This window comes from Anomaloglossus baeobatrachus, chromosome 6 (assembly GCF_048569485.1).
Source record: "Anomaloglossus baeobatrachus isolate aAnoBae1 chromosome 6, aAnoBae1.hap1, whole genome shotgun sequence".
NCBI lineage: Eukaryota > Metazoa > Chordata > Amphibia > Anura > Aromobatidae > Anomaloglossus > Anomaloglossus baeobatrachus.
The window spans coordinates 129144699-129172561 of record NC_134358.1 but is presented as its reverse complement, the minus strand read 5'-3'; positions in this window follow the sequence as shown (position 1 = coordinate 129172561).

The following is a 27863-nucleotide window of genomic DNA, read 5'->3' as shown; positions in this document are numbered from 1 at the left end:
TTACTGAAGTCCGGAATTTCATCTTCCTCCAACTGTTCATCTTTCTCCCCCACTGGGGCTTCGGTGGTAACCCGAGAAAGGGCATCCGCATTCTGATTTTCATGCTTGGAGCGGTACTGCACATGATAATTGTATCTGGAGAGTCGTGCCAGCCACCTCTGTTCCATTGCTCCCAGTTTGGCGGTGGAGATGTGAGCCAGGGGATTATTATTTGTCTAGACTTCAATTTGGTCTCCCGTGAGATATTCCGAGAACCTTTCGGTTATTGCCCATACTAGTGCCAGTAACTCCAGCCGAAAGGAACTGTAATTCTCGGGGTTGCGCTCGGTTTCCCGTAACGTCCGACTTCCATATGCAATCACCCGTTCAGTACCATTCTGTACCTGGGCTAGTACTGCACCCAGGCCGTAGAGGCTTGCATCTGTATACAACCGAAAAGGGAGGTTATAGTCTGCATAGGCAAGCACAGGGGCAATAACCAAGGCCTCTTTCAATCGGTGTAAGGCTGCTGCTTGTCTTGGTCCCCAGCAAATTTTCTGTGCTTTTGGTCCTTTCGCAGTCCCTTGGAGCAATTCGTGCAAAGGTTCTGCCTCCTTCGCGAAATCTTTGATAAAGCGACGGTAATATCCGGCTAGCCCCAGGAAAGCTCGAACCTCCCGCACTGTGCTGGGTGTGGGCCATTGTAGCACTGCTCTCACTTTCCCATCGGAGGGCTGTACGCCGGCTTCCGACACCTTGTGTCCGAGATATTCAATCTCTTCCTGAAAGATCCGGCATTTTTTTGGTTTCAGTTTAAGCCCATAGGCCCGTAACCGCTGAAACACTTGACCCAGGTTTTCTAGATGTTTTTCGAAGGTTGCAGAATACACTACTATGTCATCCAGGTAAATCAACGTGGCCTCAAAGTTCATGTCTCCAAGGCAACTTTCCATGAGGCGCTGAAAAGTTCCTGGGGCATTATTTAGTCCAAACGGCATGCGATTGAACTCGAAGAGTCCCATGGGTACAATAAATGCGGTCTTGGCCTTGTCTTTTTCTGCCACAGGGACCTGCCAATATCCGGTAGCCAGATCAAGGGAGGAGAAGTAACGTGCCTTTCCCAGCGCCGACAGGGACTCCTCTATCCGGGGCAGAGGGTAGGAATCACGAACCGTGCATCCATTAAGCTTGCGGTAGTCAACACAGAAGCGGGTAGACCCATCCTTTTTCTTGACCAGCACGATTGGGGCAGCCCATGGACTCTGACTTTCTCTTACCACCCCGCTCTTCAGCATCTGCGCCAAGAGCTCTTTCACCTCTTGGTAGTACTTTGGGGGTATTTGTCTGTACCTTTCCCTGATCGGTGGGGCATCTCCCGTGGGTATTTCGTGCTGAATCTTGTCAGTACAGCCAAAATCTTCTGCGTGATGGGAGAACGTGGCTTGATTCTCCCAAATAAAGTCTTCTATGGCTTGGGCTTGCTCCGAAGCGAAGGGGCTCAGGTCCACTCCCATCTGCCCTAAGATGATGCGACTGTTCCACTGATCAGTGGGTTTCTCTTTTCTTTCCATAGAAACAGCCCAAGTCCAGGCTTCCCCTGCCATGGGCTGCAATTCAATCGATTCTGCGGTCGCCACCTCTTCAGGTGCCAGGTAGACATGGGCCAGAACAACTCCCGAGGTCAAGGTGTAGGCCTGTTCACCGGTGTTCACGCAACGGAAAGGGACTCTTCCATTTCTTACTGTTGCTAAAGTGCGAGCCACTAACGGTTCATCTCCATTCTCTTCACCACGGTAAGGCTCCACCAACACCTCCATCCCCTCGAGTGTACGGTGGGCTCCGACTGGCAAGGTGAGGACTGTCTCACGATTTGGAGGTAGAGTAATTGTTGTCTGTCTTGGGACTCGAACGCTCCCCACCGGGTAGCGGCTCCCACCATTCCTCCACAGTCCTCGGGCACGGATAAGGTGTTGGAAGACCTTTTGGGCGGGCCTGTTAGCAACTGCCGTCTTCCAGTAATCACAGCCCCCCTTGTTGAAGAGCAACTGGTCTAATTCTTTCAGGACGTTCATACCCACGATAGCCGGCACCTCTCTGTCGTACCGGCCCTCCGTTAACACAATCCCTTTTTTGCCTAAGTTCTGGCCACATGCACGTATGTTCAGCCACACGACCCCTACAACCGGAATGGGAAGATTGTTTGCAGCCCTCAGTTTGATATGTGCCCCTTTGTCAATGGATACAGTTTGTCCAAAATGTTGGTAGAAGAACTGTTCTGGCATGGTGGTCACTTGGGAGCCAGTATCCATCAAGCATCTTACTTCTTTCCCTTTAAATTCGGCCATGATCGTCGGCGTGCTGGCTGCTATATCTTCAGGGCGTTGGTTTTCTCTAAGCTCAGTTGGTCTCCCCGCCATGTGCCCATCCATGGAGGGAGGCACTAGTTTAACGGCGGTCTTTCTTGAGACGTCTTCCTCTCCGGACAGTGTCGGAATAAATGGTTCTGATTTCCACAGCTCCAACACTGGTACTCTCCAGCGGGTCTCGATCGTCTCTGCTCGGTCTGTCCCCTCTCTTCTTGATAGGTAAGCGTGCGGGTATTTGGCCGCGGTGCTGTCGTTCTTACTTCTGACGCCGGGGCTTGCATATTCTTCAGCAACTCTTGTAGAGCAGTAACCGTCTCTTGTAACTGATCCACTTTAGCCTCAAGTTGGCTCGGTTCTCGGTTTTTCTCACCCGGGACTATCTTATGCATACAAACTTCTCCCCAGGCGTTCTGCGGGTCGCAATTTTCAGTTTGTGCGCGGGAGACTGCTTCTTCCAATATTTCCTGGAAAGTTAGATATTTTTCTACCCTGAGCCATTCACGGAGGGCACCTTTTGATCTTGGGGTTATGTAACCCACGGAGGAATTGATCTCGTAGGGTACGGTCAGCATAACCGGGGGTTTGTGCTAGCTCTGGCTCTGCTGTAAGCATTTGTCTCATTATTCTCTGGAGTGCATTTGCATACTGTGGCAGACCTTCTTCTTCACCCTGCAGCCTGTAGAACAGTTGCGCCTGTAAATCTCCTGCTTCTGGTTTCCCGCCATACACTCTCTCAAGAATCTTCACCACCTGCTCTAACGTCTTTCGTTCACTCTCAGGGCGCAATAAAATAGTCTCTTGAGCATGGCCTTCAAGGGCAATCAACAATATCTCACCTTGATTTTCTGCAGTCACTCCTGCTACTCTCAACATGCCCCTCACTCTCTGCGCCCAGTCATGGAGAGGTACATTGCTGCCAGTAAATTTTGGTATATGGGTCAGCATAGCCCCCAGGGACAGTTGCCTTGCTGGTATTCCCCCATCAGGTTGAATTAGAACACCTCCATCAGCCACACCACCCCGTCCGTCCATTGTTCCGTACCAGCCTGCGTATCCTGCCGACTACGCCAAATGTAATAACCTGCTGGTAACGGGATACGCAAGGACTTCACGGAACTACGGGGTTAATCAATGCAAATTTAATAACATATTGCACAACACAGGTGGAGGAAAAGTGCGGGAAAGGAGGGGAAGAAAAGCGGGAAGGTGCACAGCAGTAGATATAACACAGTGCAGAGTCTTTTCCTATCTGTCCCTAACTAAAAGTAGTGTGCACACTTAACTGCAGGTTTCAGCGTGGGGTACCTCGTCACCGTTGGGGCACGTATTCTGCCGCAGACACCTCTAAAGTTCAGTCTTTGTCCCGGATCTGCAATTTTCCCGTGCTGTCTGGCACCTCGCTCCACATCCAGCCTTTCTTGGATCTGTGTCTTGGGGAGATGTCACGCAACACTCAGGTACTTGGACTTTGTTCAGCAGGGCAGAATGCGGCCTTGCCTTCTTCAGCACGTCCGAACACACACTTCTCTGCATAAACAGCTACCAAACAAAACTAGCTCCTCTTCACATCCTGTTCAGGACTGTACCAAGTAAATCAAGCAGCAGGGGGTTTGTGCCCATTGTTCTTTGTTTTGACAGCAGGTGGCAGCATAACAAGGAAAAGTCCACAGTCTTCTAACCTATATATGTAAATGTTAACAGGTCTTACACCTATATCTGTGTCTCATCCTCTTTTCCTTTTCCAGCTCTTTTGTTTTCGCATGAGTATATGTCCTTGTCACTTTCCCATGTGTTTGTGTTGTGTTGTGAGTTGCTTGTCACCTTTTGGACACCTTTGAGGTTGTTTTCTAGGTGTTTTTATGTGTTTGTGATTGCCTCCCATTGTTTCCTATGGGGTTCGAGTGGTTCGCCGAACCGGTTTGCCAAACCGAACTCGAACGCGACCTCTGTTCGACGAACCAAGCTCGAGCCGAACCGCGACCGGTTCGCTCATCTCTAATCTTCTGTCAGGTTCCTCTTAAAGGGGTCGTTCACTCATTTTTTAAAATTTCCCTATCAATTTACCTTGCTATTTCACTTCTCTTCTATGTTCCCTTCTATTTCCAGTTCTGGCACTGAGCAGCGCTAACCTGCTCGCTCAGTGCTGATCACATGATCCCCGGGTCCTGTGGCCACTGGTATCCGCTGATGTCACATCAACTTTCGGGCTCTGAAAGTTGACGTTACATCAGCAGCTGCAGCTGCCTCTGATCCTAAGTGACTGGGCTGTGGGCGGTGATAAGTGCACGTCACAGCCCAGCATCAAGAGGAGAAGGAAAGGATGATTTACTTACCCATACTGCAGCTGTGTGCAGGCTGGCACCAGGAGGGAAAGGAGAGGAGGAGTCACATCGGGTGGGTATCTTATCGCATGGTGGGGAGTGGGTGAGCAGAGCAGTGTGGGGGAGGGGAGGCAGAGCAGTGCAGGTCAGCAAAGCATTGGGGGGTGGGTGAGCAGAGCAGTGTGGGTCAGCAGAGCATGGGGGAGCAGAGCAGTGTGAGTCAGCAGAGCAAAGCAGTTGTGGGTGAACAGAGCAGTGCGTTTCAGCAGAGCATGGGGGGGCAGAGCAGTGTGGGTCAGCAGAGCAAAGCAGTGTGGGTGAGCAGAGCAGTGTGGATCAGCAGAGCATGGGGAGCAGAGCAGTGTGGGTCAGCAGAGCAGTGTGGGTGAGCAGTGCAAAGCAGTGTGGGTCAGCAGAGCATGGTGGGCAGAGCAGTGTTGGTCAGCAGAGCAGTGTGAGAGAGAAGAGCAATATGGGTTAGCAGAGCAAAGCCGGGTGGGTCAGCAGAGCAAAGCAGTGTGGGTCAGCAGAGCAAAGTAGTGAGGGTGAGCATGTGGCGCCCTGGACAAGCCAGGTCGTCACAGGTACTACACCAACACACCCTACACCCCGGCTAGGCACACCTAAGTCAAACACAAATCCTTGTTGCCTTCCTCCAGGGGCTGATGTCCACACCAGGGGGTGGGCCAGGCGGTTGGTCCCGCCCACCGAGGAGTTCACAGTCCTGGAGGCGGGAAGAGTTTCAGTTTCAGTTTTGGAGAGTGAAGTGGCAGTAGAGGAGACTGACCGTGTCCGGGTGTGTGGCCTGGGCACTCAGCAAGGTTGGTAGACGGTGGCGACCGTCTGCAGGAGAGGCTGATTGAAGTGAACCGTACGGACCGGGGACGGGCGGTGGCCCGCCGGTACCGGATCGGGGAGTGAAGAGAAGCCAGCACCATTCGGCAGGGCCTACGGACCCCGACCAGGCTAGGAGTCGCCGTAAAACAGGTCAAATCCGTTAGCGAAGGGAACCTCCGGGGTTTCCCAGCAGTCAAGACCCGATTGAAGGCAACAGCTCACACCGTAGAGGGAAACACAGTCACCGCCAAGGCCACAGTTCCCAGGGCCAGAGCCTGCGGTTAAAAGGGGCTCCTTCAGCATTCATCTAAGCTGGGGAGCGGGTTACCGGTGGGAAGCCATTGGAACCGTAAACACAACATAGGTGCAGGGAAAGGCAGTCACCATCAACCTACCGGGAGGAGAACAGCCGCCTGTGGGACCCATCCATTCAGCCGTTTGTTTGACCAGAGACTCTGTGTGAATTACTGGCTGAGTGAGTACCACCGTGCCGTGCAGCACAGCGCTGTCCCCGCGACCCTGCACCTCACCAGGCCCCGTAACCCGCCTGCCATCCCTAAAACCCTCACCGGGGCCCCGGGACAACAAACCACCTACCCACGGAGGGGAGAACCAACATCTAAGCTGCTCCCTGTCATCGCTCCCGGGATCCCCGTCCAGAGCAGCGGTGGTGTCACAACTTCACCACAACCGTGGGTGGCGTCACGGACAATATCCCCCAAACCACACACCAAACCCCCCTTTCACTCACGGGCGAGGAACGCCGCTCGAGACCCCGGGATCCAGCTCACCGCTCGAGCCACCGCCGAGCACCAGCAGCAGCAGCCGGACCCGAGCAGTGGGTGAGCGCAGCGTCCCCTCCTCCGCCCGCGACAACTACAGTAGTGTAAGTCAGCAGAGCATCGCAGTGCCAGTCAGGTGAGCATCGCCATGCGGGTCAGCAGAGCCGAGCAGGGTAGGTCAGCAGAGCATCGCAGTGTCGGTCAGGTGAGCATCGCAGTGTGGCTCAGCAGAGCAGTGTGGGTCAGTAGAGCAGTGCTGATCAGGTGAGCATCACAGTGTGGGTCAGTAGGGCAGTGTGGGTCAGCAGAGCAGTGCGGGTAAGCAGAGAATGGGAAAGCAGAGCATTGCTGTGCAGGTCAGCAGAACATCGCTGTGTGGGTCAGATGTTCGCGGGGTGCTGAGCAATGCGTGTGAGCAGAGCATCGCAGTGCGGGTCAGCAGAGCATCGTGGGGTAGGCACATTATCGCAGGGGAGCATCGCAGTGCGGGTCAGCAGAGCATTGTAGTGCGGGTCAGCAGAACATCGCAGTGCAGATCAGATGATCGCAGGAAGCAGAGCAGTGCGGGTCAGCAGAGCATTGTGGGCTGAGGCACAGTATCGCAGGGGAGCAGAGCAGTGCGGGTCAGCAGTGTATCACAGTATGGGTCAGATGATCGCGAGGAGCAGAGCAGTGAGGGTCAGCAGAGCATCACGGGGGGCAGAGCACTGTGGGTCACATTAGCATCGCAGGGGGGAGTAGAGCAGGGCCAAAGAGGGGCAGAGCATCGCAGGGGATGGGGCAGAGCATCGTGGGGGGTAAGAGCATAGCAGCGCAGGGGGACGCATAGCAGCGCAGGGGGACAGATCAGAGCAGTGCAGGGGGACACAGAGCAGCACAGGGAATAGAGCAGTGACTGCTCTCCCAGCTAATGAGGAACGTTCTGTTCGTCATTGACTGGGACAGTGAGTATGGATCGTTGTGGGACCCCTTTATTGGATTATGCCAGACCCCCTTATTGGATTACGCCAGACCCGGATTATGAATTTTGCAGAGGAATAAATTGGTGAATGAGGGTGTCTCTTGTCTTTATTTATGTAACAATTTTCTCTTTTGCTGTCATTCAGGTTCACTTTTGTGACTCATTGTGGGACCTAGTTATGGATTATGTCAGAGAATTAAAAAAAAAAATAAAATGTAATAAATTAGTTAACGAGGGCTGTAGTTCGGGTGGTGTTTTGTCCTTTTATTTTTATTTGTTCAACTACTGTATTAGTAATGGGGGTATCTGATAGACACCAACCATTACTAAGGTAATACCAGGGCTTGATGTCAGCTGGCAATATACAGCTGGTATCAACCCCATTTTTTTTTACCCTGTTTGCCATCGCAGCAGGGCAACGGGAAGAGCCAAGGCAAAGCACCTGGATTGGCACATCTAATGGATGCGCCACTTCTGGGGCGGCTGCTGCCTGCTATTTTTAGGCTGGGAGGGTCTAATAACCATGGGCCTCCCCAGCCTGAGAATACCAGACCACTGCTGTCAGCTTTACTTTGGCTGGTGATCCAATTATGTGGGGGGGAACCGCACATTTTTTTGTTTTAAATTATTTCATTTTAAATAAAATAAGAGAGTGGGGTGCCCTCTGTTTTGGATTACTAGCCAAGGTAAAGCTACCAGCTATGGTCTGCAGGCTGCCACTGTCTGCTTCACCTTATCTGGCTACCAAAAATAAGGGGGTACCCCATGTGTTTTTTTTGGGGAAAATATTTAATTTGTGGTTATAAACAAGGCTAAACACTAGTGATGAGCGAGCATGCTTGTAACTACTCGGTACTCGCACGAGTATCGCTGTACTCGGGCTGCTCGGCGGGGACCGAGTAATCTCGCGATACTCGTGCTGTACTCGTGGTCTTCATTTCTGCATGTTGGCGCTCTTTTGAGAGCCAGCCCTCATGCAGGGATTGGCTGGCAGACCACTGCAATGCCACAGCCCTGTTAGTTGTGGAATTGCAGTGATTGGCCGGCCTGCACAGCGTGACCGAGCCTTTATACCGGCCGGCGCGCTGTGCTCTGCTCACAGCTATCCAGACAGTCAGTGCAGGGAGAGTGTCGCTGATTCAGGGAAAGCTTTGCGGCCCTTTATAGCTTTTTCAGTTGCAGGGCTGCAAACAGTGTGACCAAAAGTCCTTCTCAGGACTATTCTAGTTGTATACAGGCAGGCAGGGTATAGCCAGGTCGGAGTACAGTTGCAGAGTCCTTCTCAGGACTATTGTTGCTATATACAGGCAGGGTATAGCCAGGTCTGAATACAGGCTAGTGACCAGAAGAGTCCTTGTCAGGACTATTGTACCAGTATACAGGCAGGCAGGCAGGGTAGTGGTGACCGTATACCAGCCTTCATCATATCTGGGGCTGGTATACACAGTGTAAAACAGTCCAGATAGTGTCTGACTTGTCTGTAATTGTCGCTCCCCAAAAAAACCTGTTAGGTTCTTATTGCGTCCGTGCTTGGTTTTTAAAACCGCACGTGTGTGCCTGTTGGTGGCAGCGTACAGGTGCACTTGTGTGCAATTTCCACAAACTTTGATATAACGCACAAGTAGTGAATATACACGTCAGCAGTGCACAGCATTGCAAAATGCGCAAGGGCATTGGCAAGGAACAAGGAAGTGGACGTGATGGTGGTGCAGGCAGAGGCCGAGGTCGTGGGCAAGCTCTAATTTCGCCACAACAAAGGGCCACATCTAGTCGCTCGCACGTCCTGTCCCAAATTCTTGGGGACCGCAGCAGTACACCGCTCTTGAACCAAGACCAGTGTCAACAGGTTGTTAGTTGGATAGCAGATAATGCTTCCAGTCAGATTGGCACCACCACAAACACTCTGTCTTCCACACGGTCAAGTGTCAGTAGCCGTGATACTGCACCGCACATTTCTGAACCTGATCCTCCTTCCTACCACCAGGCTGAGTACACGTCCTCCTCGGACATTAATGATCCCACACTTGGACACTCGGAAGAGCTGTTCACGTTTCCATTCACACATTCTGGCCTCTCGCCAGCTCATATTGAAGTGGGTCATGAGGAGATCGTCTGTACAGATGGCCAAATATTTGAGCAGCCACGTTCTCACGAAGTTGGCAACGTGTCTCAACAAGTGGTGGACGATGATGAGACACAATTGTCAGGAAGTCAGGAGGAGGAGCAGGGTGCGGAAGAGGAAGACGACGTGGTGGATGATCCAGTAACTGACCCAACCTGGCAGGAGGATATGCAGAGCGAGGACAGCAGTGCACAGGGGGAGGGAGGCGTAGCATCACAACAGGCAGTAAGAAGCAGGGTGGTGGCCCCAGGCAGAAGTCAGGCAACCGTTCCCCGGAACAACACGACGACACAAGGTGCCTGTACAAATGTTAGGTCTTCCCGAGTCTGGCAGTTTTTTAAGTTGGATCCAGATGATTCAAAAAAGGCCATTTGCAACACCTGCCGTGCCAGCATCAGCAGGGGTACCAAAACTAGCAGCCTGACCACCACCAGCATGATCAGGCACATGTCAGCCAAGCACCCGACTTTGTGGGAAGTACAACAGAGTCGAGGAGCAGTGCTTGCTGATGTCACTGCTACGTCTTCGCTGGTTGTGCATGCGAGCCAATCCCCTGTCCATGCTGCCTGCGAACAAGCCTCCTCCACTCCTGCACCTGCAGTTGCCTACGCAGAAAGAACACCATCATCAAGCACGTCCTTGTCCCAGCGCAGCATTCAGTTATCCATTCAGCAAACCTTTGAACGCAGGCGCAAATACACTGCCAACACCCCACATGCCACAGTTCTAAATGCTAACATTTCGCGACTGCTTGCGCTGGAAATGTTGCCTTTTAGGCTGGTGGAGACAGAAGCATTCCGTGACCTGATGGCGGCAGCTGTCCCACGTTACTCGGTCCCCAGCCGCCACTATTTCTCCCGGTGTGCCGTCCCCGCGTTGCATAACCACGTGTCACAAAACATCACACGTGCCCTGAACAACGCTGTTTCACCCAAGGTCCACCTAACCACAGACACGTGGACAAGTGCTTGTGGGCAAGGCCGCTACATCTCGTTGACGGCACACTGGGTTAATATTGTGGAAGCTGGGACCCAGTCTGAGCGAGGGACGGAACACGTCCTTCCCACACCAAGGTTTGCAGGCCCTACCTCAGTCAGTGTTTCACCCACACTCTACAGCTCCGGAATGTCATGCTCTTCAGCCTCCTCCTCCTCCTGCGCATCCTCATCCACTGTACCCTCCACACCAGTCACAAGCTGGAAGCACTGCAGCACTGCCTCGGCGAAGCGGCAACAGGCTGTGCTGAAGCTAATCTGCATAGGTGACAAACCCCACAATGCAGAAGAGCTGTGGACAGCTCTGAAACAGCAGGCAGATCACTGGCTCACACCTCTGAACCTAAAGCCAGGAAAGGTCGTGTGTGACAATGGCCGGAACCTGGTGGCGGCTTTGAGGCGAGGCCAGCTGACACATGTTCCATGCGTGGCCCATGTGCTCAACCTCGTGGTTCAGCGGTTTCTAAAGTCATACCCAGAGCTGTCTGATCTGCTGGTAAAAGTTCGCCGCCTGTCTGCACATTTTCGAAAGTCACCTACTGCTTCAGCCGGCCTTGCCGGCTTTCAGCGCAGTTTGCATCTTCCGGCTCACAGACTGGTGTGTGATGTCCCCACGCGTTGGAATTCAACTCTGCACATGTTGGTCAGGATATGTGAGCAGAAGAGGGCAGTTGTTGAGTACCTGCATCACCTAAGCCGTCGGGAAATGGGTCAAACTCCACACATAACACCTGAGGAGTGGAGATGGATGTCAGACCTATGTACCATCCTCCAAAACTTTGAGGACTTCACCAAGATGGTGAGTAGTGATGACGCCATTATTAGCGTCACCATACCGCTACTCTGCCTTCTAAAACGGTCTCTGCTGAAAAACAAACATGATGCATTGCAGGCGGAGCGTGATGAGTTGCAGCAAGAAACAGTAGTGGGTGTGGGTGATGATAACACACAGCCCAGCCTCGTCTCATCACAACGTGCAGTGGAGGACTATGACGAGGAGGAGGATGAAGACATGGAGCAACTCTCCGGCCAAATTGAGGATATGACATGCACACCAGTCATATCCTCGGTTCAGCGTGGCTGGCCAGAGGACAGGGTAGATGAGGAGGAGGAGGAGGAGGACAGCATGTTCAGTCATCTTGTTGGTCAGGCTACTGAAGTCCTGGCTGTTAAGAGTCTGGCGCACATGGCTGACTTTATGGTAAGCATGGGGAAATATGATGGAGAGGGACAGCCTGGGGGGAAATATGATGTAGAGAGGCAGTCTGGGGGAAATATGAGGGAGAGGGGCAGCCTGGGGGGAATATGATGGAGAGGGGCAGCCTGGGGAGGAAATATGATGAAGAGGGGCAGCCTGGGAGGGGAATATGATAGAGAGGGTCAGCCTGTGGGGGAATATGATGGAGAGGTTCAGTTTGTGGAGGGGATATTATGTGAAGGAAGTGTGATGCCCCTGCGGTAACCAGGTGTCACAAAAATAAGGTAACACTTAAGATAACAGCCCACGTCCAACATAACTGTGCCAGCCACTACACACACTAGCACACCAGGACATTTACACTCGCTGGACCCGGCTGGGAGCCTCACCTAGCCAGATGACAGGGTTGGGCACTGATAGATAACAGGCAGCCAACTGGGAGGAAGAGACCAGACCTGGGGGAGGAGATAGTGACCTGGGAAGTGTTAGTGAGCACTGGCAGTCAGTCTGGAGTAGACAGTGAAAGAGGAAGGGTGTCAAGACAGACCAGAGACTCTTGAGACACAAAAAGGAAAGTGAGGAGTAAGAAAGTCAGCGGAGTGGTAGTAAAAGAGACTGCAAAGACCTGAGTAGTAAGAACAGCCACTCAGAGGAGGAAAGTAGCAGAGCGAGAGAGCAAGCCCCAAGGACAGAGGGACACTGTGGGGTGGACATCCAGGGCTCACAGTACTTTGCACGCACGGGTTGCAGATCCCAGAACAAACATGGACTTCAAGCCCTCTGTTAACTCTGCCAGGCAGGTGGGTTTCCAGGACTCATCTGCCACCCTTTAACGTCCGAGGCATCAGCAACAAAGTGGGGACCAGGACATATTCTTTTAAATAGTCCAAGCTGCCTGCGGCAGGACCCAGACACCAGGAGGACCTCCAAGTGCTCCACGCAAACAATTGACATGTTGCAGATTTTTCCGGATCAAAATCCGCGGCAAATCCGCAGCGGAAAAATCCGCAGCATGGACACAGCATTTCCAAAATGCCATTGAAATGGCTTGGAAGTGCCGCTGCTGCATTTTCGGCAAATCCGCGGCAAATCCACGGCAAAATCCGCGGTAAATCCGCAGCGTGGGCACGTAGCCTAAAAATGAACTTTTAAAAAAAGAAACAAAATGGATTGTGGTGCTTGACACCATGGCCCCAAGAGGGTTAAATGAATCCTTCAGCTTCAGGTCCTTTCTGCATGTATAGCGCGAATTTTAACACACGTTTTTTCATTGTACAAAATATTAATTTTTTCCTGTTCTTTTTCTGTGCCCCTATTTCTAGCATATAGCAATGTTGCACGTCATAAAGAACATTCATTTTTTGAAATATATGGAACCCTTTGATGCATGAGAAAAAGTCCAATGTCACAAACGTTACCCATATGGACAAATAAAATTGGATATTGGAATTTGGAGAATGACAGGATTGCAGATGGACGCAATAATCTGATACTAACTGTAGTTTGCATGTATATGTATATAAAGAAATTCGGAATATTTTCTATCTTTGTTAGTATAAAACTGCATGCTGTCAATGAATGCCGATTATCCATGTATCTATTTGCTATAAGTCTGTAAATGTTCTTAAACATATGCTAATGCATTATTCCAAAGATTTATCTTTATAATTACCTACATGGTTTGATCCAGCTGCTGCCTGATGCTGGGGAACGCAGTGGCTGTGTGCGCTGTGCATTTCCTGTGCGCGACTCGCCGACAGAGAGAGTTGGCATGGAGACCGGAAGATACATCCGGTTTCTGTGTCTGCTCCGTGTCACGTGGCCGCTGACTGCAAATGTTGCGGTCATGTGGCGCGTGACGCGCTCGACCGGCGACTCGCGCTCAGGATGCACATCACGCAGCCATGTGCGTCCACATACCAGACGGGGAATGTGCACCTGGACCCAATCATGAACCCTTTATAAGGGGCACATGTTACAGATTGCACATACCTCCTGATGAAACCGGCAGTGCGGTGAAACGCGCGTCGAGGTTGGAGTGGGTGCAATTTGCGGTGCTGCAGAGGACACGTACCTTTTACTGATGGCCACAGGTATTTTTGACTGACCTCAATGTTAATAGATAGGTGGGGGCAGAGCTATAGGCGCGTGTAGTACCTGTTCAATTTCTTATATTACATGAATCATGGTGCCCTTTAGCCAGTCCGTACAGTGGTAAATGATATTCCTATACCTCTGTACATTACTAGAGCTATGTTACTTATTACCATATCTATTTAAACTATACCTTACTTGGTCCATTCCTGTGAACATATGATATACATGTATGTCCATTTATAATTAATACTAGCCGTTTTTATACGGGCAGATGCAGTTACTGCAAACATTGCGCCACTCCTTATAAGTGTGGCTTGACATCCCTCCCCATATTCCAAAATTGTTATCCTATGTATGATGACATTTTTATGTATTTTTTGCACGAGCACTTTATATAAATAAAAATCTACTGTTTCAATACTATAATGCATGATTCCTGAATCCTTTATAGGTTATTACTGGGAGTAGTAGGTTTGTGTGATACAATTGTACATGGGGCTAAGCTTGGTTATTTATTCATATACTGATGGTAGTTCTGACTCTGCATTCATGTGCTTACGGTGGTTCTGGCGCTACATTTATGTGCTGACGGTGGCTCTGGCACTACATTTATGTGCTGACGGTGGTTCTGGCATTGGATTCATGTGCTGACCTTAGTTCTGGTTTTGCATCCATGTGCTAACGGTGGTTGTTGCATTGCATTCATGTGCTGAGAGTGGTTCTGGTGGTGCATTCATGTGCTGACCTTGGTTCTAGCTTTGTATTCATGTGCTGACCCTGGTTGTGGCTTTGTATTCATGTGCTGAGATTGGTTCTGGCTGTGCATTCATATGCCGAGGGTGGTTCCGGCTGTGCATTCATGTACTGACCTTGGTTCTGGTGCTGCATTCATGTGCTGATGGTTCTTGTGCTGCATTTATGCATGGATGCTGATTCTGGTGCTGTATTCGTGTACGGATGGTGGTTCTAGTGATTCACTTATGTAATGACAGTGGATTTGATCTTGTACAAATTTAACAATCCAAAACAAGCTTCATGGCTAAGTAAAAATGTAAAAATCTACAAAACTTTGTTTTGAGATTATGAGAAGAATTTGGCGAGATTCTTATCCAAAAACAGTGTAAATTAGCATATGTTCATATTTATTTTTTTGAGCAGAAACTGAGCATAATCTCACCAAATCCTCATTAAATCCTTAAAACTTTATTCCAGGGATGCACTAATGAACTGATGGTGGTTCTAGTGATGTATTCATGTACGTACCACTTACATGATACTAACTGCTCACATCCTCTTGATGACTGATGCTTCCTTTTTGTTATAAAAATTAGAAACTGCTGCTGTTTAAAATTGATTGGTTGCAGCGCCGTCATTGTGACGTGACATCAGCGTTGCAGACAATGGTATCAGTCTAATGGTATCAGGGTCATCAAGGGTTAACGTTTGTATAGGGTTAAAGATAAGGACGCCTCCGCCTGACCGCCTCCTTCCCAGGATGTGGCTGTGTGCCCAACACACAGCCACATCAAAAGTCACAGTACTAGACCTCTCTGAAGCCAAAACGCGTACACCCGGCTACATAGTGCATATAACTGGAAGTTTAGGGACTTCTGATCATGCGCACTGAACCTAAACCCGGTGTTCTGAAGTGGTAACAATGGACACAGGTACGCGCATCACTACTGAGGACGCTGAGCAATGGGCATTGAATAACATGTTAGCACGCTTCTGTGGGCGTGTTAACATGCTAAGAGGGTGGGACTAGTTGGGGGAAATAACGTCCTTGCAACTAGTCCCTGTGCTCATTAGCATATAATAAAGGATCTTTAGACATACATTTCTAAAGATCGCTTTAGGCCTTGTGCACACGCTGCGGTTTTGGGTGCAGTTTTGGTACCAAAATTGCATGTATTTCCTTCCACAGTAAAGTCTATGAGATTTTATTTTGGCTGTGCGTACGTTGCAGTTATTTTTGGCTGCATCATTGTGGTGACCACAAAAATGCAACGTCAATTCTTTTTGCATTTTGTCCCTGCGTTTCGGAAGACTGGCAGATCAATCTCCTGCTGACTCGGGGTCGGCAGGGGATTGATCCCTGGTATCTGGCCAAAAGCCAGTCCCCATATAAAGTCTATGGGGACCAGAATCTGGCGCAAAGGGGTACAAGCAAGCGCTTCATACTTACCGAGTCATCAGTGCAGCTGTAACACTGCTCCCCGCTGTGTCTTTTTCTTCTTCCCCTGCCCATCGGTGGCTGTGATTGGCTGCCATCAGACGAGCCCCCAAGCTGAGTGACAGCATGTCTGAGGCTTCCAATCACAGATGGCAATGAGCGGGTCTATGTCGTACAGTAAAATAAATAAAAAAAATTGGTGTAGGATCCCCTCATATTATGATACCAGCACCGATAAAGCCCGACAGCTGGGGGCTGGTATTCTCAGGCTGGGGATACTCATGGCTATTGGGTACCCCCTAGCCTAAAATATCAGTCAGCAGCCGCCTGGAATTGCCGCATCCATTAAATGCGATAGTCCTGGCACTTTAACCGGCTCATCCCGTTTGCCCTGGTGCAGTGGCAATCGGGGTAATGAGGGAGTTAATGACAGCCCACAGCAGCCACAAAGTCCTGGATTAGTAATGGGAGGCATCTATGAGACCCCCCCTCCCATCACTAATCTGCAAGTGAAAGTAAAAAAACACAAACACCGAAAAAATCCTTTATTTGAAATAAAAGACAAAAATGTACTCTCTTGCACACTTTTATTAACCCCAAAAACACCCCTGCAGGTCTAACGTAATCAACAGGAGGTCCAGTGATGCTTCCACCATTGCTACATATGAAGCTCACAGCAAGCGCCATAGAACAGGACTTCCTGCTGTGAGCTCCACACAAGTGAAGTGAGCTGCGCGATTTGCGGTGATATCACTCAGATTAGCCGCAGCCACAGCATGAGTCCTCCACCTGTGACCGCAAATCACTTGAGTGACGTCACCACTGATCACGTGGCTCACTTCAGTCGCTGCGTGGAGCTCACAGCGGGCAGTTCTGTTGTAGGGCACTTGCTGTGAGCTTCAGAATTAGCGTTTTTGTCGCAGGTGCGTTCTTTGGGGGCAAAAAAAACATGCATATTTGTGGTGAACACAAAGATGCAGCATGCGCACATAGCGTTAGGTTTGCTACTAGATACAGGGACGGTTAGGCAGGGATTAGCAATATGCACCCAGAACTGCTCATGGTTCTGGGTGTATATTGCACCTGACAGGTTCACTTTAATTCCTGTGTAGCGCCAGAAGTGTTAAAACATTTCCTGACAGCAGTGAGTATTTCAGGGGTGCAGACAGGGGCGTACATAGAACTCATGGGGCCCCATAGCAGAATTACTAATTGAGCCCCCCCCAAAAAAAAAAAAAAAAATAACTATATATATATATATATATATATATATATATATATATATATATATTCAGCTATAGTCATTGAGAGCATATCGTACAACTCTGCAGACCTTACAAACTAAATTTTCCTCCTATTGAGACCCTGGATTTCCCTTTCATTGCACCCAAAGTGTATGATGCCAACAAAAGTGTCTCACAAACACTGCACCCCCCACAGTGAATTCCTCCACAGTACCCTCCACACACACTGTATAATGACACTACTGTACCCCACCTCAACTACTCCTACACAGTATGATCCCCAACTGTGACCCCCACGCTTCTCCACACTGTATAAAGAACCCTACATACAGGGTAATGGCCTCCACGCATTATAATGCCCCCATGCATAGGTCTCCACGCATTATAATGCCCCCTGCATAGGTCTCCACGCATTATAATGCCCCCTGCATAGGGCTCCACGCATTATAACACCCCTCTGCATAGGCCTCCACGCATTATAACGCCCCCCGCATAGGCCTTCACGCATGATAACACCCCCCGCACAGGCCTCCACGCATTATAATGCCCCACGCACAGGCCTTTACACATTATAATGCCCCACGCATAGGGCTCCACGCATTATAACACCCCCCCGCATAGGCCTACATGCATTATAACGCCCCCCCCTCATAGGCCTTCACGCATGATAACGCCCCCCGCATAGGCCTTCATGCATGATAACGCTCCCCACATAGGTCTCCACGCATTATTACGTCTCCCCACATAGGCCTCCACACATTATAACGCCCTCTGCATAGTCCTCCATGCATTATTGACAGTATGGGGCATACACATTACGGGGGGAGGGGGGGTAGCATACACATTATCACTCCAGCCATTTCCTGAATGGAGCCTATACACTACAACCATGCCCTGGCCAGACCCCATACACTCCAGGCAAACCCTGGATGGAGTCCATACACTCCAGGCATACCCTGGACGGAGCCCATACACTCCAGGCATACCCTGGACGGAGCCCATACACTCCAGGCATACCCTGGACGGAGCCCATACACTCTAACATCTACCCTCCCGTAAGTAGATTAGTACCACCGCTGGGCCCGGGTCACTGTCAGAGACAGTACTCCGGTTTTGTGACGGTGCCTGCCTGACTCCCTGCTGCCGTGCAGAGCCTCCCACCAGCAGTAACAACCACCAATAGCTGCTGCACGCTTGTCTGCCACTGAGTCCAAAGCTCCACTCTCTGGCTGGAAAGCTGCATCAGCCAAGAGGCGTGTCGTGTGTATGCAAATTCAGCCAGAGAGTGGAGCCGCAGAGCAGGAGAAGCTCCTCCCAGCAGACTGTACACACCGGCGCTGAGAGACAGTCTGACACTCAGGGTACGCTCACATGAGCGTGAAAATCGGACGAGTGCAATGCGAGAAAATCTCGCATTGCACTTGGACCTATGTTAGGCAATGAGGGTGAGCAGTTGGGCAGCTTTTATCGCATCCAGATTGTGTAGCAGTAGCAGCGTGCTGCGATTTTGTGCTTCAGCCGTATCTCTCGCACCCATACAAGTGAATGGATGCGAGAGATACATCGGACTGCACTCGGATATTATCCCAGTGCAGTGCGATATACACACAGGCTGACAATGGAGGAGATGAGGGGATTAACCTCCCTCTCCTCCGCAGCGCCCGCACTCAGCTTCACAGCTGTGACCTGATTGCAAGATCGGGTGACAGTCGCATGACACTCAGTTCATGCTCACAGCAGAGCCTGAGCCGGAGGTCATTAGCATATCTCATCCTATGCTCTTGCATCGGATGTCATACGTTCGTGTGAGTCCAGCCTCAGGCTGAGATCAAAGGCCGGTTTCAGACGTCGGTGTTTAATCAGGTACAAGTCACAGGCATGGTTATGGTCATACGTGTGTCATGCTTGTCTCATGTGTGACATCTGTGTTTGCATTTGTGTGACACGTACCGGAGTAAACATGTGTCTGTGAAATAAATTTTTTTTTCTATATTCACCTGTATCCAGCGCTGTTTTCTTCGGCTCTGCTGCCTCCCGCTCCTGACCACCGCTCATTATATTCTTTGATTATTCACCGCACTCAGGACCTGGAAGCCGGAGCATTGTGGTGACAGCACTGGGTACAGCACTCCCGAGGACAACACAGTGAGGAAAGGTGAGTATTCACAAAGCAGTGTGTGTGCAGTGACGTCCAGGAGGTCATTGGAGTTCCCAATGAACTCTGATGACATCCTGATGACACCCCCGCTACAGCAGGTGTCAGGACGGTGACTTCACGGCTTCATCAGAGTTCATTGGGAACTGTGATGAGTCCCCGATGCTGTCCCCACAATGCTCCGGCTTCCAGTTCCTCACTGCACACACACACACACACATTGAGCACATATACACACATATGCATACACGCATACCAGACACACATGTAAACACTGAACACACACACACACACACACACCTGGATACTCACCTGTCCCCAGCGATGCTCCGGCTTCCAGTTCTTCAGTGCAGTGAATATTCAGTGAGTATAATGAGCGGGAGTCAGCAGAGCCGAAGAAAATAGCGCTGGATACAGGTAAATATAGAAAATCTTTTATGCAAAAGACCCGTGTTTTCTCCGGTATGTGTCACACGGATGTCACACGGATCACATCACTGTGCGATCTGTGTGACACCCGCGCTGACGGAGAAAAAACAGACGTGTGTGGGGCCATGAGGGGTCACACGGTTTCTGTGAAAACACAGCTGTGTGAGTACCAGTATAGAATAACATGGGTACGTGTGGCATCCGTGTTAAAAACAGATGTCACACGTACCTGAAACACAGACGTTTGAAACCAGCCAAAGTGAAAGCGCGCAGCCGCCACGGGCCCCCCAGCTCATGGGGCCCCATAGCAGTGGTGCGGCCTGCCTCTATTGACGGTAGGCCACTGGGTGCAGAGTACAGAGTGGCATCACTTTGGTGGGGGAGTTTCCTATATATATATATATATATATATATATATATAGGCCCCTCAAAGACCACCTACATCTGAATAGGTCCCAAAGAAACAGGTTTTGTAGATTTCTTGAAAAAATGACAAATTGCTGCTAAACTTTTAACCCTTCTAACGTCGAAACGAAATAAAATAACGTTTCAAAAATGCTGCAGATGTAAAGTAGGAACATGGGAACTATTATAATCTATCTATATATATAATTGCCTTATTCTGTCTGTCTGTCTGTCTGTCTGTCTGTCGGTCATGCTCCAAAATTGTGTCCTTACGGTGACACAAAGCTGATTGGCCGCTGGGCTCGCCATGGCCCCGCCCCCCCACACGGATTGGCCTCTCGCCCTGGCTCTCTGCAGGCCCCGCCCCCCTCACGCAATGCACGCTCGCTCTGGCCCAACTGACACAGAGCTCCGACTCCCTGGTGAGTACACACACACACATCAGATCACACTCACTCTCACACACACCTCACACATCACATCCACACACTCACAACATCCTGGGATATCGCTTGCTTCTACACCGGCTCCGTCACGATCCCAGCAGCGCCAGACATAACCTTGCGATGCTGGGATATTCACGGAGCCCGTGAACGCTGGTAACCATTATACACATCGGGTAACTAAGGTCCCTTGGTTACCCGATGTGTATCATAGTTACCAGTGTACACCGGCTCACACTCACTCTCACACACACCTCACACATGCATCACATCGCATCCACACACTCACAGCATCCGGCGATATTGCTTGCTTCTCGGCCTCGATACTGTGCTGTTGTGACCTTCCAGGACCTGCCGGAGGATCACATGGCCAGAAGCATGTGGTATCTCCGGATGGGTTGAGTATGAGCGCGTATGTGCAATATCGTCAATGTGTGTGTGCGTGAGTGTATGCGATCGGGTGTGTGTGAGTGTATGCGATCGGGTGTGTGTGAGTGTATGCGATCGGGTGGGTGTGTGTGGGTGTGTGTGAGTGTATGCGATCGGGTGTGTGAGTGTCGGCAGAGGAGCATGGCGTGCTGGAGGAGGCTGGGAGGAGAGAGGCTGATCCTGGGGAAGGCAGGGATGGAGAGGCTGATGCTGGGGACAGAGAGGCTGATGCTGGGGACAGAGAGGCTGATGCTGGGATGAGAGAGGCTGATGCTGGGATGAGAGAGGCTGATGCTGGGGACAGAAAGGCTGATGCTGGGGACAGAGAGGCTGATGGTGGGGACAGAGAGGCTGATGCTGGGGACAGAGAGGCTGATGCTGGGGACAGAGAGGCTTATGCTGCGGGGAGAGAGGCTGATGCTGGGAGGAGAGAGGCTGATGCTGCGGGCAGAGAGGCTGATGCTTCGGGTAGAGAGGCTGATGCTGGCGCAGCATGGCGGATGGAGCACGTTTGGGAGTGCGCAGCATGGCGGATGGAGCACGTTTGGGAGTGCGCAGCATGGCGGATGGAGCACGTTTGGGAGTGCGCAGCATGGCGGATGGAGCACGTTTGGGAGTGCGCAGCATGGCGGATGGATCACGTTTGCGAGTGCGAAGCATGGCGGATGGAGCACGTTTGGGAGTGCGCAGCATGGGGGATGCAGCACGATGGGGAGTGCAGAGTATGGCGGATGGAGCATGTTTGGGAGTGCGCAGCATGGCGGATGGACCACGTTTGGGAGTGCGCAGCATGGCGGATGGAGCACGTTTGGGAGTGCGCAGCATGGGAGATGGAGCACGATGGGGAGTGCGCTGCATGGGGGATGGAGCACGATGGGGAGTGCGGAGTATGGCGGATGGAGCACGTTTGGGAGTGCGCAGCATGGCGGATGGAGCACGTTTGGGAGTGCGCAGCATGGCGGATGGAGCACGTTTGGGAGTGCGCAGCATGGGAGATGGAGCACGATTGGGAGTGCGCAGCATGGCGGATGGAGCACGTTTGGGAGTGCGCAGCATGGGGGATGGAGCACGTTGGGGAGTGCGCAGCATGGCGGATGGAGCACGTTTGGGAGTGCGCAGCATGGCGGATGGAGCACGTTTGGGAGTGCGCAGGATGGGAGATGGAGCACAATGGGGGTGTGCGCAGCATAGGGGATGGAGCACGTTTGGGAGTGCGCAGCATGGCGGATGGAGCACGTTTGGGAGTGTGCAGCATGGGGGATGCAGCACGATGGGGAGTGCGGAGTATGGCGGATGGAGCACGTTTGGGAGTGTGCAGCATGGCGGATGGACCACGTTTGGGAGTGCGCAGCATGGCGGATGGAGCACGTTTGGGAGTGCGCAGCATGGGAGATGGAGCACGATGGGGGGTGCGCAGCATAGGGGATGGAGCACGATGGGCAGTGCGCTGCATGGGGGATGGAGCATGATGGGGAGTGCGGAGTATGGCGGATGGAGCACGTTTGGGAGTACGCAGCATGGCGGATGGAGCACGTTTGGGAGTGCGCAGCATGGGAGATGGAGCACGATGGGGAGTGTGCAGCATGGCGGATGGAGCACGTTTGGTAGTGCGCAGCATGGGGGATGGAGCACGATGGGGAGTGCGCAGCATGGCGGATGGAGCACGTTTGGGAGTTCGCAGCATGGCGGATGGAGCACGTTTGGCAGTGCGCAGCATGGCGGATGGAGCACGTTTGGGAGTGCGCAGGATGGGAGATGGAGCACACTGGGGGGTGCGCAGCATAGGGGATGGAGCACGATGGGGAGTGCGCTGCATGGGAGATGGAGCACGATGGGAAGTGCACACCTCCCCCCAACACACACACACACACACACACACACACACACACACACTGGGAACCACAAACAACTGCCCTACACAGACACCCACACACACAGACAACGCTGCACACACAAATAGACGCACATACCGCACAACACACACATTGCACAAAACATACCTCCCCCCAAAACACACCACACACACACAAACCGCGCAACACACACACACAACGCTACAGACACACAGCGCTCCACAAACAACGCAACACACAAACAACACCGCTCTCACCCCCCGCCACACCCAGACAACACCCAGAACATGTACAGCGCCCTACACAAACACTTGGTAACTACACACAACAACATCTATATATATATATATATATATATATATATATATATATGAACTACACAATACGTAAATTCTAGAATACCCGATGCGTAGAATCGGGCCACCTTCTAGTATATATATAATTGCCTTATTCTGTCTGTCTGTCTGTCTGTCTTGCTCCAAAATTGTGTCCTTACGGTGACACAAACCTGATTGGCCGCTGGGCTCGCCATGGCCCCGCCCCCCCCGCACGGATTGGCCGCTCGCCCAGGCAACTCGCCCACGCCCCGCCCTCCTCACGCAATGCACGCTCGCTCTGGCCCCGCCCCCGCACGCATTCCCCGAACCGACCGACACGGAGCCAAGACTCCCAGGTGAGTACTGTACCCCCGGGAGCCCACATCAGCGTACGCCGCTAACCCAGCCGACACATACCCTCGCATTGCTGGGGTTGCCGCCGTATGCTGGTGTGGGCTCCCGTGCGAGCGGGGGATGAGATACGCTGGTAACCATGGTAGCATAGTTACCAGCGCATCAAGGTCCTGCAGCGGCGGAACATACGCACGCACACACAAATCAGATCACACACACCTCACACACACATCACATCGCATCCACACACTCACAACATCCTGGGATATCGCTTGCTTCTCGGCGGCGATACTGTGGAGTGAACTTCCAAGACCTGCCGGAGGATCACATGGCCAGAAGCATGTGGTATCTCCGGATGTTGTGAGTGTGAGCGCGTATGTGCAATATCGTCAATGTGTGTGTGCGTGAGTGTATGCGATCGGGTGTGTGGGAGTGTATGCGATCAGGTGTGTGTGAGTGTATGCGATCGGGTGTGTGTGAGTGTATGCGATCGGGTGTGTGAGTGTATGCGATCGGGTGTGTGTGTGTGTGTGTGTGTGTGTGTGCGATCTAATCTGTGTCGGCAGAGGAGCACGGCGTGCTGGAGGAGGCTGGGAGGAGAGAGGCTGATCCTGGGGAAGGCTGGGAGGGGGAGGCTGAGAGAAAAGAGGCTGATGCTGGGGGAGGCTGAGGCTGGGAGGAGAGAGGCTGATGCTGGGGACAGAAAAGGCTGATGATGGGAGGAGAGAGGCTGATGCTGGGGGAGGCTGATGCTGGGAGGAGAGAGGCTGATGCTGGGAGGAGAGAGGCTGATGCTGGGAGGAGAGAGGCTGATGCTGGGAGGAGAGAGGCTGATGCTGGGAGGAGAGAGGCTGATCCTGGGAAGGCTGGGAGGGGGAGGCTGAGAGAAGACAGGCTGATGCTGGGGGAGGCTGAGGCTGGGAGGAGAGAGGCTGATGCTGGGAGGAGAGAGGCTGATGCTGGGAGGAGAGAGGCTGATGCTGGGAGGAGAGAGGCTGATGCTGGGAGGAGTGAGGCTGATGCTGCGGGCAGAGAGGCTGATGCTGCGGGCGGAGAGGCTGATGCTGCGGGCAGAGAGGCTGATGCTGCGGGCAGAGAGGCTGATGCTGGAGCAGCATGGGGGACGGAGCACGATGGGGGGTGCGCAGCATGGGGGATGGAGCACGATGGGGAGTGCGCAGCATGGGGGATGGAGCACGTTTGGGAGTGCGCAGCATGGCGGATGGACCACGTTTGGGAGTGCGCAGCATGGGGGATGGAGCACGTTTGGGAGTGCGCAGCATGGCGGATGGAGCACGTTTGGGAGTGCGCAGCATGGCGGATGGAGCACGATGGGGAGTGCGCAGCATGGGGGATGGAGCACAATGGGGGGTGCGCAGCATGGGGGATGGAGCACAATGGGAGGTGCACACCTCCCCCCAACAAACACACACACACTGCACAACACACACACACACACACACACACACTGGGAACCACAAACACCGCCCTACACAGACACCCACACACACAGACAACGCTGCACACACACAACACCCAACACACAAACACCGCGGCATACATAAATATACGCACATACCGCACAACACACACATTGCACAAAACATACCTCCCCCAAAACACACCACACACACACAAACCGCGCAACACACACACACAACGCTACAGACACACAGCGCTCCACAAACAACGCAACACACGCAACACACATACAACACAATACAATACAATACAATATTTGTGTCTTTCTTAAGGGGTGCATGCATGCGGGGTGTTGCATGCATGCCATCTCTTGCTAAGTGCCATCATTGCGAAGTGCTGGGCAGTTACCTCAATGGCAGTGGACTAACTTCCGTCTTCTCTCTCTCTTCACACAGGTATATAACTCTGCTTCCTGTCAAGTGAATTGTCTGTTCCCCACTGCATTGGCTGAATATGTGTTCTGGTATATAACTCTGCTTCCTGTCAAGTGAATTGTCTGTTCCCCACTGCATTGGCTGAATATGTGTTCTGGTATATAACTCTGCTTCCTGTCAAGTGAATTGTCTGTTCCCCACTGCATTGGCTGAATATGTGTTCTGGTATATAACTCTGCTTCCTGTCAAGTGAATTGTCTGTTCCCCACTGCATTGGCTGAATATGTGTTCTGGTATATAACTCTGCTTCCTGTCAAGTGAATTGTCTGTTCCCCACTGCATTGGCTGAATATGTGTTCTGGTATATAACTCTGCTTCCTGTCAAGTGAATTGTCTGTTCCCCACTGCATTGGCTGAATATGTGTTCTGGTATATAACTCTGCTTCCTGTGATGTATGCTCTGTCATTTTCATAATCTATGTAATACTCACTGATGTATGACTGTATATTCCTTTTTGTAAATGTTATCTGATGGTGGATGGTGTAAATCTGTGTAGACTGGAAGTCCGGGTGGGTGTCAAATGTCCTGTTCCCTTTGATTCCTTAATCATCCCCTGGTGTGAGCAGCATTTGTTGATTTCCCTTAACAAGCTGAGCTCCCATAATCCCCCTCACCTACCCCTCTAGTCAGCCCTATATATTTGTGTCTTTCTTAAGGGGTGCATGCATGCGGGGTGTTGCATGCATGCCATCTCTTGCTAAGTGCCATCATTGCGAAGTGCTGGGCAGTTACCTCAATGGCAGTGGACTAACTTCCGTCTTCTCTCTCTCTTCACACAGGTATATAACTCTGCTTCCTGTCAAGTGAATTGTCTGTTCCCCACTGCATTGGCTGAATATGTGTTCTGGTATATAACTCTGCTTCCTGTCAAGTGAATTGTCTGTTCCCCACTGCATTGGCTGAATATGTGTTCTGGTATATAACTCTGCTTCCTGTGATGTATGCTCTGTCATTTTCATAATCTATGTAATACTCACTGATGTATGACTGTATATTCCTTTTTGTAAATGTTATCTGATGGTGGATGGTGTAAATCTGTGTAGACTGGAAGTCCGGGTGGGTGTCAAATGTCCTGTTCCCTTTGATTCCTTAATCATCCCCTGGTGTGAGCAGCATTTGTTGATTTCCCTTAACAAGCTGAGCTCCCATAATCCCCCTCACCTACCCCTCTAGTCAGCCCTATATATTTGTGTCTTTCTTAAGGGGTGCATGCATGCGGGGTGTTGCATGCATGCCATCTCTTGCTAAGTGCCATCATTGCGAAGTGCTGGGCAGTTACCTCAATGGCAGTGGACTAACTTCCGTCTTCTCTCTCTCTTCACACAGGTATATAACTCTGCTTCCTGTCAAGTGAATTGTCTGTTCCCCACTGCATTGGCTGAATATGTGTTCTGGTATATAACTCTGCTTCCTGTCAAGTGAATTGTCTGTTCCCCACTGCATTGGCTGAATATGTGTTCTGGTATATAACTCTGCTTCCTGTGATGTATGCTCTGTCATTTTCATAATCTATGTAATACTCACTGATGTATGACTGTATATTCCTTTTTGTAAATGTTATCTGATGGTGGATGGTGTAAATCTGTGTAGACTGGAAGTCCGGGTGGGTGTCAAATGTCCTGTTCCCTTTGATTCCTTAATCATCCCCTGGTGTGAGCAGCATTTGTTGATTTCCCTTAACAAGCTGAGCTCCCATAATCCCCCTCACCTACCCCTCTAGTCAGCCCTATATATTTGTGTCTTTCTTAAGGGGTGCATGCATGCGGGGTGTTGCATGCATGCCATCTCTTGCTAAGTGCCATCATTGCGAAGTGCTGGGCAGTTACCTCAATGGCAGTGGACTAACTTCCGTCTTCTCTCTCTCTTCACACAGGTATATAACTCTGCTTCCTGTCAAGTGAATTGTCTGTTCCCCACTGCATTGGCTGAATATGTGTTCTGGTATATAACTCTGCTTCCTGTCAAGTGAATTGTCTGTTCCCCACTGCATTGGCTGAATATGTGTTCTGGTATATAACTCTGCTTCCTGTGATGTATGCTCTGTCATTTTCATAATCTATGTAATACTCACTGATGTATGACTGTATATTCCTTTTTGTAAATGTTATCTGATGGTGGATGGTGTAAATCTGTGTAGACTGGAAGTCCGGGTGGGTGTCAAATGTCCTGTTCCCTTTGATTCCTTAATCATCCCCTGGTGTGAGCAGCATTTGTTGATTTCCCTTAACAAGCTGAGCTCCCATAATCCCCCTCACCTACCCCTCTAGTCAGCCCTATATATTTGTGTCTTTCTTAAGGGGTGCATGCATGCGGGGTGTTGCATGCATGCCATCTCTTGCTAAGTGCCATCATTGCGAAGTGCTGGGCAGTTACCTCAATGGCAGTGGACTAACTTCCGTCTTCTCTCTCTCTTCACACAGGTATATAACTCTGCTTCCTGTCAAGTGAATTGTCTGTTCCCCACTGCATTGGCTGAATATGTGTTC